This window comes from Triplophysa dalaica, chromosome 5, assembly GCF_015846415.1.
Source record: "Triplophysa dalaica isolate WHDGS20190420 chromosome 5, ASM1584641v1, whole genome shotgun sequence".
Classification (NCBI taxonomy): Eukaryota; Metazoa; Chordata; class Actinopteri; order Cypriniformes; family Nemacheilidae; genus Triplophysa; species Triplophysa dalaica.
The window spans coordinates 17,249,453-17,255,657 of record NC_079546.1 but is presented as its reverse complement, the minus strand read 5'-3'; positions in this window follow the sequence as shown (position 1 = coordinate 17,255,657).

The window sequence follows — 6,205 nt, the reverse complement described above, 5'->3', positions numbered from 1 at the left end:
CTGTGTTTTGGATTACACTTAAAATCAAATCAGAAATAGGTTGGATGTTGTGAGAGAATTTTTCTGCAGATCTGGGAGCACAAGAACTAGACACAAAGGCATCCAGCTTTTGAACTCATTTATTTTAGAATCTACAAGCCTTTATATACGTACCAAAAAACCTCTGGATGGTTTCAAATGTCCAGGGGTCACAGAATGACCAAATAAGGTATAGCAGATAAGACAAAGAATGTTTAGCATAGAAAGAATCCCCCCATATAGCCAGAGGGAAACCTGTCCTCAAACTATCTATCCAGGAATGTATTCAGTGAGCTTACCAACTTCACAATTCATTTGTTTGCATTTATTCATTTATGACTTACCAATACGTTTTCTGCATCCATGCTAAACAGTTAAAGTTAAAATGCTAAATAATAAAGAAAATTAATAATCTAAGGACCACGTCCGGTCGGAGCAGATTTGTTTATCTCTGTTTTTTACATTACATCTGGATTCGTTGTCATCTTATCCCCTGGTCTTGCCTGAGCAACATGGTAACCATTCATAATCACACATATAGATGATTTTAATGCACGGCGAATCATAGCCATAATACAGGGCCATAAGCAAAGCAAAACCAGAATGCATGAAAAAATTATAACAATTAAAATCAGTCAATGTTCGATTTTACTGAAAAGGCTGGAAAAACTCAAACTCCAGTCCCATTCATCTCCATTTCTCTCTCGACTGGTCATCTCAGCAACTGCTCTTGTGATGTTCTTAATACCTTGGTCGATCAAATGTCCATCTGCATCATTATCTGGATCAAAAGTACAACAAATATCGCCAACAATAACACATACACCTCCTTGAGAGGCTGTTAGCTGGTCTAGTACCAGTCTATTTTGTAATGTCATTCATCTCAAATCTCTCATTTCTTCTTTTATGTGATTAAATTTATGAATACCACCACTGGAATTCATATCAAGAATTCATATCTGGTAATTTCAACCTCAATTTGTAAACCAGATACCCCAACACCTGGAAAAATTGATTCCCAAAAATTTTCCCATCAAGTCCATAGACTATGCTCTGTAGGCACTGGGTTTGATCTAGAACTGGCTGGTGTTATACCTCTATCAGCCAACTCTCTTTTCATTCTGCTTAATTTTGGTTGACTTCCAACTATTATTATTGTTTTTGCTGGTTCTACCAAAGCACACCTTCCTGTCCAATTTCTTGGCAATGCTGTATACAATCTATGTCCACACAACCACCACCAATCGGCTGATATTCTTGTGCCTTTGTGTGAAGGTACGGAGCGGGTGGCTGTGAATATTTGGCCTACAATATTCCATGCAATAATTTTTTCCTGTGGAATTAGCTCGTCTCCAAGTTAGCTGTGTGTTCATCATACCCTATCCTAACCCATCTTGGGTTTTACATTTAATTTTATTCATCTGTGGATATTCATTCATGTATGCTAATAGACAATTTACACAGCATCCTCCAGCCGTTGAGGTATTCCTCACTTCCTTACAGTGTGACAATGGGATCTGACCTAGATCATTTTCTCCCTCTGTCTTTCTCTCTACACACCATAGTCCCTTTGGCACAGATATTACTGTCCCCATAGGAGATACAACTTGCGGGACAGTATCCATACTCATGATTAACTTATCTGTACAATTTTCAGGATTGGAACAATTTACTGGAGAGCACCATTTCTGTACGTCTAGAAGCAGAGTGACTGCAGACAATACACAATCTACATAATATTCTAACTTCGGCACCTTTACATCAAGTCTAGTAGAGTGGGAACTATGTGGTAATAGAGTACATACATAACAATTACCTTTCATGTCACTTGTCTTCACTTTAATTTACTTGTCTGTAATTAGCCAATCTCCACCACATGTTTGTGGCATATGAATGCGGTGGATCGTCATGGTCCAACCATGAATCATCCTCATCTAATAATTTAATTGCTTGTGCACCGGCTAGTATCAATACCAAACATATGATTGACATATTGGGCAATTTGGACCCAAATGTGTAACAGGGGAACCTTCAGAGGTGATCGGGAAACTTTAAATGGGACAAAATTTGCCCAGGCCCTATGTTCAGCCGACAGATGGCCCCCTTGCCCACTACTAGAGCAAGGATCTTCTGTCTGGCAAAAGCACTCTCACCAGTGCCCTGTCACACACTTTGGGCAGGCTTTTAAGGCCCTACAATGTCAATTGGTGATGCGGATGTTGGCAGATGCTTCAGCCTGGATGCGTGAATTCAATGCGGTTGATGATCCATTAGCACTCCAGTTCTCGTTACAGCGATAACTACAGCTGGAACAAGATATCCGGTTCCCCCACGGTGACTGGTTTCAGACTCCGAATCAGCAACTGTTGGGCTGGAACGAAATTATGGGTGGGCTTATCTAACGGAATAGGGAGAGAAAGAGAAACATCGGCACACACAGAATTCAGTTTATCAATAAGGGAAATCACATGGTCATCCAGGATCACCTCCATGTCTCCTAGGGAAGAAACGCCTGCGCGACCTTTGACCCAAGGGGTGGGGAAAGGTCTACCCATCAAATTTTCAAATGGTAAGTATTTTGTCGTTGAGGATGGGGTCAATCTCATTTCTGCCAATACGGCAGGTAGCACATCTGGCCATTTCCTGCATGTTTCCATACAGGCTTTCGTGATCTTATCTTTGATTGTTCAGTGCGTTCGTTCCACCACCCCCAACGACTGCGGGTGGTAGGGTATATTATAGTACAACAGTTTTAGCGTCCTCCTTCGCGTGTGCAAATACTTCAGGCCATTTTGAAAACCTATCGACAATAGTTAATATGTATTTTAGATTTCCGACCGCTGGCATACACGAGAATACTATTAGTTTGACCATTACTGCTGTAACCTGTATACAATACAGGCGATTAATCATCTGTGTAACTTTAGACGCGCTGTTGTGCAAAATACCATGGTAATGTCTTATCAATATTACCAAGGACAGCTTTGGTAATGCGATTCTACCATTTTTATCTACATTTACATTTACATTTAGGCAGACGCTTTTATCCAAAGCGACTTACATTGCTTTATCCTATACATTTTACATTGGTATTTGCAACCCCCTGGGATTGAACCCACAACGTTGTTAACGCAATGCTCTTACCACTGAGCTACTGGAAAGCTCTTATCAAAATGTAAGCATCTGGTGCGCATCCATTTTCTGCACAATGTTTCACGTCTCCCTTGTGGGGTTGACTTTGCAAAATTTTCAAATCTATGCCAGGAAGGCATGATACATGTGCAAACATCATTGTTTCTACGTCCCTACTCTCCGCTCTCTGATATGGAGAAAACTCAGCATGTTCCGCGGTCCCATTTGGCCATTTCATCAGCATTTCTGTTGCCAACAGCGTCTGTTTCATCTCCGGAAACATGATGTTTCAGAGATGAAACAGACGCTGTTGGCAACAGAAATGCTGATGAAATGGCCAAATGGACCGCGGACATGCTGAGCTTCACTAAAGCTAGTTCAGATGGCAACATTACAGCGAGTAATAAATCTCCCCACCAACTCTGCATGTGATATTGGTTTGCCCTCAGATGTCTGAAAATTTCGTCTAGCCCAAGTCTGGGCGAAGTCCCTTGAACAACCCCATACGCATATTTGCTATCCGTATAAAGGGTAGCTCTTTTGCCTTGTTAACTCGCAGGCTCTTGATAATGCAATTATTTCTGCAGCCTGTGCTGAGTTATGGTTCAGGCGGTATGCCTCCACCCTCTCACCCTCCTGTGTCACAATGGCATATCCACACAGATACACTCCATCAGATGGTCTTGAAGATGAGGCCATCTACATATAAATGCTCCCCCCCCATCCAGGGGCGTATCTTTCAGATCGACCCTGGCCGCAGTGGAGCGCTCAATCTCATTCATGCAATCATGAATACAGTTTCAGTTATCAATGTGGATAAGCCAAACAGTGACTGAATTGCTGGCTAGAAACCGAAGTGGCCTTATGGTTAAAATTTTCTGTGGCCAACAGTGTTGCTTCATAGCCAAGACCTTCTCTGGGCCCTCATGTGCTGTGTCCTCAAATTGTGGCAAAAAACATCCACCTGATGAGTGGTGTATAAAATAAAAGGATGTGATAAAACAATTTTCTCAGCCATTCTCACCATCTCTGCCGCCGCAGCCACTGCCCGAAGACATGCAGGCATTCCATGGACTATTGGTTCTAATTGTCTGGACAAATACGAGACAGGACGTGGTTTCCCACTATGCTCTGGGTCAAAACGGCCATTTCGACACCCATAGCCTCCCCCGCATTCAAGTGAAACGGCTTTGAATAATCTCAGAAGCTCAGAAGTCCACTTCAATGAGTCTCTTGGACCCATGCCATGTTGAACGAGACATCGTAGATTTTTGTCATGATACGCACAGTCAGGTATCCATGCACGGCAATAGTTCACCAATCCCAAAAAACTTTGCAGCTGTGTCACATTTTCAGGAGTTCGCATAGTCCTTTATCAGCTGCACCCTCTCAGCTGAAATGGCCTTCAGGCCCGGTGAAATGGTGTGGCCCAGGTAATGGACTTTGGGGTTGCACCCACTGCAGTTTGTCATTTAAGGCCTTAAATCCAGCGCTCGCAAGCACATTGCAAACCACAATTGAGGCCTGCAAACAGTCAGACTCAGTTTCAGTGGAGATTTAAAATGTCATCGTATACTGTAATGGCAGATCAGTTATTATGTCCAAAACACGTTTCACTGCAGGCGGAGAAGACGGCAGGGCTATCAATAAAACCCTGAGCAAGGCGTGTCAAGGTCAGCTGCGCACCTTTAAATGTAAATGAAAAACAACGCTGAGTATCTGGATGGACGGGGATAGAGAAGAAGGCTGCACACAAATCACCACCGTGAAGTGGGTGTGATTGTGTGGTATCGAATTCAGAATAGTTGGCACATCAGGCACAATCGGGGCCAGAGGAATTATTAATGAATAAATAACCCTAAAGTCTTGTGTCAAAACGCCAACTCGTTCCATCAGCTTTACTGATGGATTGATTGGTGTATTGTAATGTGAGTGAGTGGGGCTACACGACGGGTCCGGAGTGCTTCTGGGAGCTGCCGCTCCACCTCTGATGGCTCTGAGCTCTTCTTCTTGGTGGTGTTGTATCAAATGATAACACATTTTATACAATGAGAAGGCAGAAAAGGATTAAACTCATTCACAAACCGTCAGTGTTGTGAGAGGTTATTAGTGGTTACTGTAAATATAATATGCATGTAAGCAAGGTCATCATTGCCTGTACACACCTCTGGGTACAGCAGCAGATGATGAAGGGCCAGCAGGGGAAGCAACAGCAGGTTCTGACAGAGGGGACCCAGGCTCACTGCCATCAAAAGAACCAGTCGCCTCTATCATGACAATTTTAAATATTAATACAACATTACACACATTGCAGATCACTCCTGTACAAACTAATTAATTTAGACTTTTCATCATATCTGCCCCTGTTGTTTTGATTCACTAGTCAACACACCTACTGCTGCCTTGCCCTGGTCCTCTGGCTGGTCATACCCTGCTGCCTGTTCACCTGATTCTCCTCATCCCTCCTCTACATATTCCTGCTTGTCTGGGGAGACGAAGCGGTCTAGGAAAGACAGGACCGCAGAGTATTTCAACTTTTTCCCCTGCTGCTGACCCGCTCCTATTACCTGTCTCCTTTCTCCTCTCCTTTAAATATGTGTCCCTCAAACTCTTCCACGTCTTTCTGCACACTTCCTCTGAAAAAACACATCAACTCTTACCGGGAAAGTAGTTGTAAAACGTGAATAACGTAGATTGGTGATATTTGGTGTTTTGTAGGTCGCATGTCCATCTGGGTAAAAAAATGGGAAAACAAAGCTGCATTTGTGGTGGGAAAAATGTTTAAATATATTTCCCTTTGGTTTATAGTGCGCTGTGCGCAAGCTAATAGATTTCAAGTGCGAGAGAAATGCGCAAACGAAGTTAGATTTGAAGCGCAAGATAAGTTACATTTCAAGCTCGTCACACACAGTCTGTTGATTGCTAAATAACATAAAACAAACACCTGCTTTTATGAAACACATTTTAACATCTAAATGACTAAAACTCTTCCCTTTTAAAGGCTGTTAATCCACAGTCCTCACGAGATATCAGCCAACCGGACTGTGAGCATGTT